Below are 14,837 nucleotides of genomic sequence, written 5' to 3' on the forward strand. Positions count from 1 at the left end.
AAGTGGCACTGTGGCTCAAGTGGTAGAGTGCTAGCCTTGAGCTGAAGAGCTGAGGGACAGTGCCCAGGCCCAGAGTTCAGGCCCCACGACTGGACCCAATAAATAAATAAATAAATAAATTGAATCCTTGCAGGGTCCAAGTCCTAAGGAGAGTCAGGAACTTAGGCATGTCCACCTTAGTTTCTGAGATCTCTTGCTCTAGGGAACCCTTTGTCTTTATTTTTGGTAGGTGAGATCACACTTGTCCTTACCACCTATTTAAGATGAAGAGATGGAGCATCACAGTTCAAGACCAGATGGGCAAGATAATTACCAAGACTCTTGTGTCCATGAACCAGCTGGGTGTGGTGATTGCATCTGTTCCCAACTATCTGAGGGAGGAAGATGTAGGAGGATGGTTGTCAGAGGCTAGCCTAGGTATAAGCACGAGACACTATCTGAAAAATAAGTACAGCAAAATAAACAGGGGGCCTGGCTTAGGTGGTGAGAGTTCTTTCCTGGCAAGTGCAAGGCTCTGAGTTTAAACTCCAGTGCTGCCCCCCCCCCGCAAAAAATAATGATGATAACAAGAGAATCAAGTCTCCACACAGAAAGAGTCTCTCTCCAAGGAGTGATGGGTCTTCCTGAGTCCTGAAAGACTGTGCTGCCACACTTCCTGCCACACTGATAGAATACCTGAGGACAGCAAATAAAGGAGAACAAATTTATTCTAGCATGTTTCAGAGGGTTCAGTTTGTGGTAGATGGGTTCCATTGCTGTGGGCCAGAAGTAGGGATCAACCATCATGGTGGAAAGCACTGCTGATGGAAGCTGCTCACCTTCTGGCAGCCAGAAGCAGAAAGAGCAGAGAGCAAGCTTTCACTGGTGAGCTTCCTTCTCCTCCTGTTTTTGTTCTACCGAGGTGCCCATTGAGGCTCCCAGCCATTGGACAATGCTGTCCTCATTCAGGGCGGGTCTTCCCACATCAGTTGTTGTCCTACATGCCAATCATCTCTGGACAGGCACTCACAGACACACTCAGAAATGTCTTAAGTGTCTGAATCCTGTCACATCAATGATCAAGATTAAACAACGCAGACCTAGAGATCCATTTGATACACCAACCTGCCTCTCCCAGCTGTGTAACAGCCCTACACAGGGAGTGTTCCCTAAAATCTTCCTCCCTCCATTCCCTCCCTCTCTCCTGGCAGTATTGGGGTTTTAACTTAGTACCTTGTGCTTTCTAGGCAGTTCAAGTACCAGTACCAGCACTACCACAAAACAAAGGAACAAACAAAACAACAACAATCAAAACCCCACCCATGTTCATCAAAGACAAGAATTTGAAAACAGATGATCAAAAATACCTTTGGTGCTTTCCTTTCTGGGTAAAGACTGGGTGTGACCATTCTGAAGGTTCAGGAGTAGCCATGGGAGGAAGGGCCTTGCAAAAGGTCTGTCAAGCACCCCACTCTTAGGCCTTAGGGCTCGCTCTGACTTCTAAGGGAGAGTTGGGCAGGGAGAGGGTCAGAGATAAGGAACATGGGGCCATTCCTGACGGCAAGCCAGGGCAGGCCTGAGTGCTCCTGAGTTCCAGTGGCTTACAGATAGCAGAGCTGTGACCTTTAGTCTCGATCACTTCCCTCATTCCACACATTTATTTTTTCTTGGACTTTCCAAATCTATCTGGAGAGCTCCATTTGTAGAAATTTTTCTCTGAATATCTTTAATGCAGTCTCCTGGAAAAGAGAGAGAGAGAGAGAAAGAAAGAGAGAGAGAGAGGAAGAGAGAGAGAGAGGTCTATTATACACAGACTAAATCACTCCTGACAGCATCATAGCAAATTATAAGAGAATGGAATCAATACAATAATTCAAGCAGATCAGCTTTCGACCAGCACTTATTAAGTACCGAGTGTATGCAAGTCCCTGGGGATCCAGGGATGACAGAGGTATCCAGAAGCTTCCAGCCAGTTGGTGACGGGCTGAGCGAGAATCACAAGAGCCTGTGAGCTGTGCAGGGTTTGTAAGAACACCCACAATGGGATGGGAACTGGGCCTCACCACCTACAAGCTTGGGAACACCTTGTGCAGCCAACAGGCCTTTTCCAGCTTATGAAGTCAGATGCTAAACCCATTGTTTTGCAACCTTTTATCTTTTTCTTGGTTTACAAAGCTAAGACTACCCAGTATCTCTCCTCAGCACCCTCCACAATTTTTTTTTTGGCCAGTCCTGGTGCTTGAACTCAGGGCCTGGGCACCATCCTTGAGCTTCTTTTTGCTCAAGGCTAGCACTCTACCATGTGAGCCATAGCACCACTTCCAGCTTTTTCTGCTTATGTGGTGCTGAGGAAGCGAACCCAGGGATTTGTGCATGCTAGTCAGGCACTCTATAACTAAGCCACATTCCTAGCCCCATACACCCTCCATAATTTTAAGAATTGTTTTTGTTGTTGTTGTTTTGTTTTCTTTTTGGTGCCAGTCCTAGGGTTTGAAATCAGGGTCTAGGCACTGTATCTGAGCTTTTTTTGCTCGAGTAGTGCTCTATCATGTGAGCCGCAGCTCCACTTTCAACTTTTTTAATGGTTAATTGAAGACAAGAGTCTCACAGACCTTCCTGCCTGGGTTGGTTTCATACCATGATCCTCAGATCTCAGCCTCCTGAGTAGCTAGGATTATAGGTATGAGCCACCAGCATCTGGCAAGAATCATATTTTTAATAGTTTCACTGATATTTAATTTGCTTCCTATACCACAAAGCAACTTAGAACCTACATTTCATAAGTGTGTGTGTGTGTGTGTGTGTGTGTGTGTGTGTGTGTGGTATAGGTACCAGTGCTCGAACCCAGAGCCTCTTGTTCTTTCTTGTCTTTTTTGCTCAAAGCTGGTGCTCTACACCACCCACTTCTGAATTTTTGCTGGTTAATGAAAGATAAGAGTCTCAGTTTTGTCTACCCAGGCTGATTTTAAACCGTGATCCTCAGATTTCAGCCCCCTGAGTAGCTTGGATGTCAGATGTGAGCTACCAGCACCCAGCTTCCCTACACACCGTTCTATGAGGCACAAACGACAGCCAGTTAGGTGTCTGCTTTGTAGGGTCTGTTTTGGAATAAGATGACATATGCAAAGCGGTCAGCCCAGTGAGGGACACTTGGAGGGCATTTTAGGCTGGTAACGACTGTCCTGCTGGCTGGGGTGATAGGACCAAAGGATAGAGGCACACTGGGTACCCACTGTAGCAGGGAGTGACAGACTACCATCCCCACAGCTCCTGGATTCTCTTCCAGCCCCGACACGGAGCTATGTGGACCATGTGGACTGGAGCTACTTGGGACGGCCTAGGGAGGGTGACATTCACAACAGACATCATGAAGTTGGACCCACAAGCACAGGTCCATCCCTCACACCCACATGTGTGGGACAGGCAATCGCCACACTCCATTCAGCTGCTCCTCGTCAGGGCTGGAGCCGTGGGGAGCCAGACGTCTTTCAGGATGCCTCTCATGAGGAGCGGCCCAGCACAGCAGTCGTGTTTCACACCCAGCGTGTGTGATGTCCACAGAAAGATCTGGATTCCTCCAGTGCACTTCACTTCTTCTTCAGAGCTTGTGTGTTTCTGAGTCACCGGCACAAACAAGGCTCTTGCCTGTGCGAGCTGGGGTGAGGGACACATGGAGTAATCAGGTTAGGCTGCCGGCTTTTGAGTGGCAAACCGGCTCTGGAGATGAGGGGCCCTGCTGGCTGCACCCCCGGAATGAGGGCGGTGGCAGCCATGACTGGCCTGCGGTTTCCTGGATGCTCTTGGGATTTCAGATTCATCGTTCTCTCTCTTTCTGGCACTTACAGAACTGCATGCTCGCCAGGTACATATCTATATATAGTATATATATGTACAAATTCTATATGTGTACATATCTATATTTACTTATAATATTTATATTATTATTTATAACTATTTAACGAAGCCCTAACGGTCCTCATGTTCAGGAAATCATGCTTTTATTCAAATAGAGCATCGGCCAGATGCAGATGTGAAACACTGAGCCTGTCCTCAGCAGAGTGCAGCATCCGGCCTTCCTGATTTTCTAGGCATCCCCCCACGAGTGTCCTCCCAGTTCACATCGCCCTGCATCCTTGCTCAGAGCCCACCTTTCCCCCCCTGGCAGAGCGGTTGCAGCAGCGAATTGGCATTATTTGTGTCCACTTAGGACAATTTTTCTCACTGGGGACGTTTGCTGGTGGCAGCTCCCCACCTTGAACCAGGGGATGCCCTGGCTGTGTGAGGTGTGGCGCGGTGTGTGTGATGCTGTGTGGCACGGGCAGGGCTTCGGGAGGTTGCACATCACAGCCCATGCCACCTGTGTAGACTGGGGCTGAGTCCTCAGCTCCATGTCCAGATTCAGTCCCAGGGGCAAGTGGCTCCAGAGGAGCAGAGACTCTCTTTCCCAGCACCGGCATTGCTGTTCCCCAGCTGCATGCCGCGCCCTGGGAAGACAGAGGGGCGGCTCCCTTATAATGGAACCCTGAGCTTAGTCCATGTTATGGGGGAGGGGGGGAAGGCCCATGCTGTATTGTGCTCCCAGTGGGTGCTGCCCCAGGGTGCACTGCTGGACAGCTCAAAGCATTCACCCTCACACCACCACCACACACATGCACCTCACACACATGCACACCCCATGTATACACACGAATGCACGCACGCACATGTGCACAAGCCTGCACACACAAATGTTGGGACACGCAATGCACAAATGCACATGTCTACACACACACAAACTCCTGCAACACACACGTGTACAACCATGCACACACACACCTGCACACATAAAGTGCAAGTGCACATATGCGCGCACACACACAAACACCTGCAACATGCATGCACACGTCTGTGATTTCTGTACTTCTCCCTGTGCTTCCATTCTGCTTCCTCTTGGGTGCTCGCTGGAACCTTCATATCCCTGGCCAGATGCACACACCTGCAACCTCGCTCCCTCACTCAGGTGCTTTGTGGAACAGCTGGAGCTGAGGCCTGCTATATGCCAAGTGGCTTCAGGGCAGGGAACAAAAGTATTTTGTTTTTATGGCTTATATATACTAACAGGAGGTGACGGTGGAACAAAGTCAGAATATTGGGTGGAGAATCTTGGGAACACAAATGCCAAGATGGAGGTAGAGAATGTGGGTGTGTGGGTATTTAGGTCAGGCTTCGCTGCAAAGGTTAGGTTTCAGAGAGCTTTTTGGAGGGGGAGCATTTTAAGCAGAGAAAATGGCATATGCAAAAGTCCTGGGGCAGGGCCAGTAGGAAGGAGGGACTGAGGATGAGCAGGACAGCCTAGTGGGTTGGACAGGGGGAGAAGCTGGGGAGGGCGGAGCGGTGTAGGTGGGCAGTGGAGGCTGGGTGAGTGCAGATGCTGTGGGCCCTCACACAGCTGTGCACACTTGGATTTTCACACCCATTGGGATGGTGCAGTTGAAAGCATTTTTTAAAATAGGGGAGTGAATCGATCCGTTTATGCTTGAGAAAGTTGGTTCTAGAGCCTAGCTGGAGAATGAGCTGTCAAGAATGAACTCCAAGGACAGAAGTGTTTGTGGCCAGCTTGCACCAAACAGTCTGAGAAGCCCCACCCACCAATCTCCAAAGTAACCAGCAAAAAGCTGGGCTGGGGGCATGGCTCAAGTGGTAGAGTGCTCAATGAACAAGTGTGAAGGCTCTGAGTTCAGACTTCAGGACAAAGAGGGTTCAGGAGGTTCTGTCCTTTCTTTACCCAGGCATGTGTGTGTGCTCACACACACTTTTACCAAGGAGCGTTTGCATCCTCCTACTTTGGTCCCGTCTGCCCCCTCTAGGGAATGACACGCTAGCTATGTCGCCGCATCCTTCCTTCCCGCACAGGAGGGTCACTGTCATCATCCTCTGAAAATGTTCGTCTCGCTCCTTTGTGGGAGCCTGCCTTCAGTTCTCTAGCCAGCCCCGAATGACTGCAGTAGCCTGGCGTTTGTCAGCCCTGCACAGAACATTCTGGAATGCATGTCCCTGAGCACTGGCCTGTCTGGGTGTTTCTTTGAGGGAGAAGGCCTGGGAGAAATAGAAGTCTCCTTCTACCCCAAGTCACATGACCTGGAGGAAGGGCTGTGGTACGTGCTCTCTCTCTCTCTCTCTCTCTCTCTCTCTCTCTCTCTTTCTCTCTCTCTCTCTCTCAGGCCCTGTGCCTAGAGCCTTCCCATTCGGTTTATTCTCTACTAATCTGGTCGATGAAAATGTTTTCTTGTTATTTGTGGCCATTTTATGTTTTATTTGAGCCATTGACCTTTCCCTTATCAATTTTTAAGAGCACCAAGATATCAGAGATATAGATAACCCAGGGTACAGGTGGCTCACCCTTGTCATCCTAGCTACCCAAGTGGCTGAGTTCTGAGGATCACGGTTCAAAGGCACTCTAGGCCGGGAAGTCTATGAGACTCTTGTCTCCAAATTAATCTGCAGAAGGCTGGAAGTGGGGCTGTGGCTCAAATAGTAGAGCACTAGCCTTGAGCGAAAAATCTAAGGGACAGCAGACAGGCCATCTCTAAGTTCAAGCATCTGTATCAACATATAAAAAATGTGGCAAATATTGAAGGATTTTCCAAGATAATCTGTGTAGTTTATGTTTGTGTTAGCGAGACCCCCCATCTTAACCAATAAAACTGGGCATGATGGATACAACTGTCATCCCAGCTACCCTGGAAGCCTAAGCAGGGAGATCACAATCCAGAATGACCTGACCCTACTCACGAAATAACCAAAGTGAAAAGATTCTGGGAGCAGAGCTCACACGCTATAGCATTTGCCCGGCAAGTACAAGACCCTCAGTTCAAACCCCAGTACCACCCCCAAAATAATAACAATAATCACATTGCATAACACAAATACCTGTGTGCCTGCCATGCAGTAAGAACCGTGGGCATTCCCAGCTCCCTGTATGTTCTGCTCTCCCCCACCCACCCCTGGCAAAATTATTGACTGTCCTGAATCTGAGGGCTCAGATTCTCTTGCTGTGGTGTGGTTTCATCCGTCATGTGACTATTCTAAACAATATGGGTTTAGTTTGGCAAGATCTCAAGTTTAGGGAAATGAAATGATATAGCACAGATTTGTCCACAATCTGCTTTTCCCCATCCCCCCAACTGTATCAAGTATGTTAACTTCCTAGATGCAGACAGCCTTTGGTGGCTCCCGCCGCATTCCTGAGCAGAAATTCTTCCAGGAAACACAGACCATAAAGCCCAGCAGCTCAGTTCGAACAGTTCTTCAAAGAAGTCTGTGCTAATTTGTGGTTTGACAAATAATACAGACTGTTTCTGATGTGTGGATACTCTCGGCTGAGATAATTACAGATTTCTGATTCTGTCTTCATCTGTTGGGTGTGAAATGACACTAGTCAGGGAATAGGTGTGATTAAAGAAAAAAAAAAAACCAGCTCTTAGCAAGACTTTTAAACCATGGCCTTTAAAAATATTCATTAGTTTGTTTGTTTTGATGTTTCTGGAATTCTTAGAAGGCAGGCCAGTGCTTTTTTTCTTTTTTTATTTCTTTCCTTTTTTTTTTTTTTTTTGGTTGGTTGTGGGTCTTGAATTCTGGGCCTGGGTACATCTCAGAGCTCTTCAGCTCAAGGCAAGTGCTCTACCACTTGAGCCACAGCACCACTCCCAGTTTACTGGTGGTTAATTGGAGAAAAAGAATCTCACAGACTTTCCTGCCTGGGCTGGCTTTGAACCTCAGATCCTCAGGTTTCAGCCTCCTGAGTAGCTAGGATTACAGGTATGAGCCACCATCACCCGGTTCAGGCCAGCACTTTGACAAGGTTGGAAGCGGGCAGAACATTCTTGAGACTTGGAGATTGTTTTCAGGTCGGTAAGATGAGCAAATTCCAGGGATCGTTTTCTAGAAGGGAGGATTACCTCAGCAGAAAGCGGAATCCTTTCCTGTCCAGGGAGGTCAGCATTAATGATGTTCAACCAAGACTAAGGGATTCATCGCCAATTTCTCCTAACCCAACACTGACACACCACAACTCACTGTGCTACAGAAAAGAAATAGGCAGATCAAGAGGTTAAAAAAGAAGGGCAGTGATGAGAGGGAGAGAATGCGAGAAAGAGGGAATCGGTGATACTAAGCAGAAGGAAAGAAATGTATATGTCACCAGATCTGGAAAAATAGTTCTATCGTTAATGTTTGTAGAGTTCATAAGCTTTGTAGAGTAAGATAATGACCATCATCAACATGAAGGTTAAAATGTGTTTGTGACTTTAGATAAGTATAACTCTGCCACACTGCTGTGAAATTTATGTAGTTACTTAATTCCCAATAAAGAAATCTTTGAGGGGAAAAATGAGCTGGGCGCTGGTGGCTCAGACCTGTCATCCTAACTATTCAGAAAGCTGAATCTGAGGATCACAGTTTGAAGACAGACCAGGTAAGAAAGTCTGCAAGGCTCTTAGCTCCAATTAACCACCAAAAAGCTGTGAGCTGTGGCTCTAGTGGTAGAGTACCAGCCTTGAGTTAAAGAACTCATGGACAGGGCCCAGACTCTGTGTTCAAACCCCAGGAATGGCATGCACACACATGGTTACACACACATACACACACACACACACACACACACACGGACAAATATAGTTTCTCACGGACAAATGTGGTTTCTCACATTCTTGGCCATGCTTGGTGATCAATATGCACTGCAGACACTTCTCCCCCAGCCCCCCGCCTGGTGAACTCCACTCATGAACGGTGGTTGTTGGGTGTCCAGTCTTGTCATGTTTCACATCCTTGCCTGGAGATTTCTTGGTGACTGCTGTTTCACTGGGCGTTTGTGTCAGGTCCACGTTTTCCTCCAGCCCCTGGCTCATTTGGGTTTTCTTGTGGCAGTTCGCACACGAAACACACCACCCACCCACATACACAGGCCCCTGTGTGTATGCATACCCGTGTGTGCGTGTGGTATGTATAGGTGCACGTGTGTGGGTTGTGTCCCATTCTAAGCAGGAATGTCAAGCCTACTGACAAAAATACACAACCTAATTAACCGTGAACTCCAGTGCCAAGCTAGGTGCCAGCGCTACCTTCCTTTGCATGTGAAGTATTTATACAGATAAATGTGTAAATTCACACACCTACATGTTGTACACGTGCATAACTTTTCTCTGTGTATTCCCTGTAGCTCTCCATCTGCTGAGCTTCCTTCACAGGTGCAAAAGCACCCTGAATCCATGAGTTAATTCTCAAGTGAGAGAGGCAGAGATTTCCCAGGCAGAAGCTGATGTGCGAGCCCCACTCAGCTTCCTGCCGGTGTCATAGGTACAGGAGCAGAGATGCAGAGGGGAGCCAAGGCAGCCCTGGACTCCTGCACTGCTTCCCATGAGGTCCAGGGCTTTCAACTGAGTGCTGCCTTCTACCCACTAGCATTTGCAAAGTGAGAGCATTGGGTATTTCTTCTGTGTTCTGGGAATTAAAATAATCATGACAACAACTTTTTTGAAAAGTCACTCCAGGCTAGGGAGGCCAGCAGAGGGAAGGGTGCACACAGCAGAGTGAGGAAATGTGGGGTGTTTCCCTGGGAGGCCTGGAGGTGAATTGACCCTTGGAGGGAAGGCAGAGAAGGTGGAGGATGTTTGTTACCTGGCAGAGAAGAGGGGGCAGTGGCTGAGAAGTGCCACATGGCTATAACTGAAGCCTCATGGTTTAAAAAAAAAATCTCCAATTAACCACTAGAAAACTGGAAGTGGTGCTGTGGTTCAAACAGTAGAGCACTCGCCTTGAGCTAGCAGGGATAGCACCCAAGCCCAGAGTTCAAGCCCCAACAACAACAACAACAACAAAAATCCCCAAATCCTTTTAACTCTTTCCAGGGACAAGAAGTGGGGGTTCTGTGTCCTCTCCCTGGAGCCGGGGCTGGCAAGTGTGAAGGAAGGGATACAATGAAAGGAAAGGTTGTGGAAGGGGCATGGAGGTTCTGCCTTGTCTGAGGGCTTGCTCTTGGGAACCTGAACCATCATGTAGGAAAGCCAAGGCCGCCATGTTGTGAGGAAGCCCAAGCTCCTCCCACGTGGAGGGTGCTCTATAGGTCACAGCTGCAGCATGCGGCCTTCATACGAATTGAGCCCTTCACGGTCAGGCACCTGGCTCTCCTAGGAGCCTGCTGGGATCTCTGACCTCACAAAAAGGGTCCTCTCTGTTCCCTGCTGAATTGCAGAGCCACAGGCTCTGTGAACATCTAACCACAGTTGCCTTTAAAAAAAAATTGTTTTTGGTTTATTGTCTCCTTCTCTGGAGGTTGGCTTTGCCACAGTGAAGAATAGAAATGACTCTCTTTGGTCAAACTGTACTTTGGCTATTCTTTAAAACCTCAAACCTGCATCTGATTCTTCAAAAAAAAAATCTCTGACAACAGGACCTTTGGGCTTGAAGAATAATGGTTCCAGGGACATTACAAAGGATGTAAAATTTTTTGGAGAAATTGTAGCAAACAACCCCCAAATTGGTTTAACTAGTGAAAGAGTATGTGGATCCTTGTACTCAGGAGGGTCAAGGCATAAATACAGTAAAGGGCGAGTCTCTCAAAATAAGAATTCCCTACCTATAAAAAATAAAATCTCCAAAACTGTCTTTATATAGGAGAAGAGAGCAAAGGAGAGGCGAGGAGAGTCAGGATAGTGAATGGATGCTCATTGATCCTTTTGTGTGAGTGTGTGTGAGTATCTGTATCTGTATTTGCATTTGTCTGTGTGGGTTCTGGGGCTTGAACTCAGGACCTGGGTGCTTCCCTGAGCTTTTGTGCTCAAGGGTAGAGCTCTACTACTTGAGCCACAGCTTGACTTCTGGCTTTTTGGTGGTTAATTGAAGATAAGCATCTCACAGACTTTCCTGCCTTGGCTAGGCTTCAAACCATGATGCTCAAATCTCAGCCTGCTGAGTAGCTAGGGTTATAGGCAGGAGCCACTGGCATCCAGCCTCATTGATCCCTTCTTGCTGTGGAACATGGCAAATCTCAGTCCACCAAGCCTCTGTGTCCACCTCTGTGTCACAGATAATGTGAAACATTGAAAGCAGTGATGTGAACCCCAGACAATTATTGGGAGAACTGATGGGGGTACAACTCAAGACATTTGTTCCTTTTTTCCTGAAGCTCTCTGCTTCTTTCCTGCTCAGGCCTCTTGTGAATTCATTTGCAAGATCTATTAAGACATAGAGGATGCCTTCTATTTCTTTAGCAGCTCTTCCTCTGCCCATGCTTGGCCCAAATGGCACAACTAGAGTCCTTGCTTCATTGCCCTGCAAAGACAAAAATCTGTGTGTTTACCCAGATGCTTTGTCAATGTTGAATTCCCTTTCTGATCAGAAATTTCATCCTTGGCTAAGTTCAATTGCTCATGTCTATAATCCCAGCCACTCAGGAAGATGAGATCTGAAGGAATGTAGTTAGAAGCTAGCCTGGGTAAAACAAAACAAAAGTGAGTAAGATCCCATCTCAATCAATAGGCCCAGTATGGTGGTCTGAGGTGAGACCATTTGCAAACTAACTGAGTCAAAATAGGACTGGAGTTGTGGCTTCGCGAGAGCTGTGTGCCTAGTAAGCATAAGGCCCTGAGTTTGAATCCCAGTCTGCCTTTCCCTTCTACCCCCCGCCCCCCGCCCCGCCCCAAATGCAAGTCCATCCTTATGTCTTAGGTCCCTTATGCTATTACTTATTTTTGCTGTCACTTGTTCAGGGTCTTTGTCTGTTAAAGCATCATTGAAAGAACGGGAAGAGGGTAAAAAGAAACAATGAAAATGTGGGATAAGTTCATGGAAGTCTAGAAATTTCTACGGAGCATCAGAGAACAAAATGGAATGAGGGAAGCGAGCGATGGAGAGAGCCTGGGAGATGCACCCTGAACATTCCACAATCGCAGACTGTGGCTGCATTTAGCTTTTCAGGACAGAGTGGACCTCCAGCTCTGGGAGAGGCCTCCGTCTGTGTCTGCTGGAGAGTGGACATGTGAGTCCAGCATGTCTGGGGTTATTAACTCTATTACTCAAGCACTGGGACTTGGGGCTGGGTGTGTCTGGTGGGTTTGTTGTGGGGCCAGGCTAGGCTGAGGGCCTGGCTGTCTGGTACCCCTGCCATTGAATCACATCTAGAACGGAGGTGATCCAATCAGAGGGGAGGATTCGGTGACCCTGCCGAGGCAGGCAATGGCCGGCCGGGCCTCTTCCTGCAAACCTTCAGTAAACATTTATGGCACTGTAGTTGGTTTTTGAGAGCCAACGGCAGAGTAGCGTTGTATCTGGGGAGATGGGAGGGGGGAACCCACAGGACTAGGAGTTCTTGGCATGTCCCAGGTCCCACTGTGCCCCGACGGGTGACAACCACGCCACCACTGCCACCCCCAGGAGTTGGTTGGAGCCATGGAGGTGAAGCGCTCATGGGCGGTGAGGATGGACAGGTGGTCGCTGTGACTGTGTGTGTGTGTGTGTGACCGGGGGAAGGGGGTGTGGAGGGGGGCTGACTGTGCCCTGGGCCGACCTCAGGCCTGGAGGAGCCCTGCAATCCATCACACATGCTGTTCCAGCTGCACACAGCTGCAGCCCAGGGGTTGTGTGGGAGATGCACCATGCTCTGCCTCCTCCCACCCCACTCCTTCCCCCCCCCTCCGGGGGTGGGGGCAGCACAGAGTCTCACTGTGCCCAGCCAGCCGGGCCAACAGCCCCAGCCGGGAGGGCAGCCTTGTGTGGGATGCGTTTGTTGTCTCCATGGCAGAAACACCACAGCCCCTTGATGGAGGGGGATGGGGATGCTGGCCTGGTCCTGGGGGCCTGGCTGAGGTTCAGGATCCCCTGGAAGAAGGGCCTGTGTTGTGGGGGCTCTGGATCCTCGGCCTCTGAGGACCAGAGGAGAACTCCCACACTCGTTTTTCTTTCTTTCTGTTGTTTTGGGCTGCCTGGCTCGCTCTCTTCTGCAGCTCTGATTTCTGGGCTCGCAAAGCAGGCATTTCTTGTGTTCCCACAAAGGTTTTGGGATGGGTGTGTCTTCCTTTGTCTCCCTATTATTTGTTCTTGTGTGAGATATCAGACACTAAATACACTGGACATGGCTTGGACTTAACAAATCCAGCCACCCTGAGGAACAGAAGCGTGTGTAGGCAGCAGGCAATAAAACAAAAGGAGCAAGTAAAATATGCACAATGGAGTAGAAGCTGGAGGAGGTGACAGAGCCATCCTCAGAGCACACTGGCCAGCTAGCAGCATATGCAAAGGACCTGGGGCAGGCACCGCTACATGTCAGGCAGGCAACTTGCATGGCTTCAGCAGGAGCCATGGTGGATGGCAGAGTGAGGCCAGAGACAGTCTTGTAGAATCAGGGCCAAGTTTCCAGCTGGATAGAGTCACCATTAACTAAAGGCCAACTGGGTGACGGACTGCCCTGGCCTTTGTGTCGAGGACACGGACTCCTCGCAGGGCACTGAGATTCTTAGCCGCACACAACTCCATGACACCTTGGATCTTGATCACTGGTGACGTCACTTTGACATTTTAGGATGGAAGGATGGACCTCCACCTCTTGAGTCATGCTTCCAGTCCAGCATTTTTGCTTGAAAATTGAACATAGAGTCTCCCAGACTTTCTGCTCAGACTGGCCTCAACACTTGATCCTCTAGATCTCAGCCTCCTGTGTAGCTAGGATTACAGGTGTGAGCCACCATGCCTGGCTGGAAGTTCTGTCTTGTACTACATACCACCGCCACCTTGCCTCTGGACATTCTCGGATTCACTAGGCTTCTGGGACTACAGCTCAATAACCCTGCATTGCTTACTGCTGTTGTCCAACTGCAGGAAGTCCCCCTGGGACTCAGCACCGTCCCCAGACTGGGACAGACAGACAGACAGACAGACAGAACTGGTCCAGCCTACTGGTACCTGTCATGATTTTAGGGCATGTGCAGAAAAACATGAAGATCTTTAATAGTCCTGCATTTATTTATGCAGAAAACACAAAGATCTCTAATAGTCCTGCATTTATTTAATGTAAGAAAAACATAACAAGCCTAACAAACCAGTAATGGAAGTTTTTCGAAATAAATTCATCTAGGAAGAAGAAAAGTTGAGTTGCTTTTAGAGACTACCAGGTAAATTATACAAAATGTTAATAGGGCCAAAGACTCTGTGTGTGTGTGTGTGTGTGTGTGTGTGTGTGTGTGTGTAATTATAGAAACACATTGCTAGTGAACCAACCCAAGCCCCGTACCCCACACGGGGCAACTTTGGCATGACCACTTTTAAAGGTTTAGACTTTTCCACACGTGGCTGGTCGCGTCAGCCGTGTCTCTGGGCACAGACGTTGCTGACTGCATCCCTCCCGCGGGCCTGGCTGCAACCTTGCCAACATGGTGGCGTTGAGTTAGCCTTGGCCACCATCCAGTGTCATTTGGTAGCACGAGGGGTTCCACGATGGAGCCACTATAAATCACCCCAAATCCTTGATAAACCTGCTGCTTGAATTGATCACTTGTGACCCGTTCCATGCTAAGAAGCCCAGGACTGGCTGAGGGCTGGCCTCCCAGTGACCATGTGCAAGCCACTGTGGGGCCTGTTGTAAATCTACCCTGATGGTTACAATGGGAAGAATGGGGCCTCCCGGCAGCCCCCCAGCTTTAAGCCAGAGCTGAGAATGGCTGCCCGGAGGGTGCCTTTTGTTCCTCTCAAAAAGCTGGGTGGAAATTTACTGCCATCTGTACAGGCCCCTGTGTCACCGTCTGTAACCCATAAAATTCCTGCTGGCTGCATTTTCTGAGTCAGATCAGGTGGGGTGTGTGTGTGTGTGTGTGTGTGTGTGTGTGTGTGTG

This window comes from Dipodomys ordii, unplaced genomic scaffold (genome assembly GCF_000151885.1).
Source record: "Dipodomys ordii isolate 6190 unplaced genomic scaffold, Dord_2.0 Scaffold61, whole genome shotgun sequence".
NCBI lineage: Eukaryota > Metazoa > Chordata > Mammalia > Rodentia > Heteromyidae > Dipodomys > Dipodomys ordii.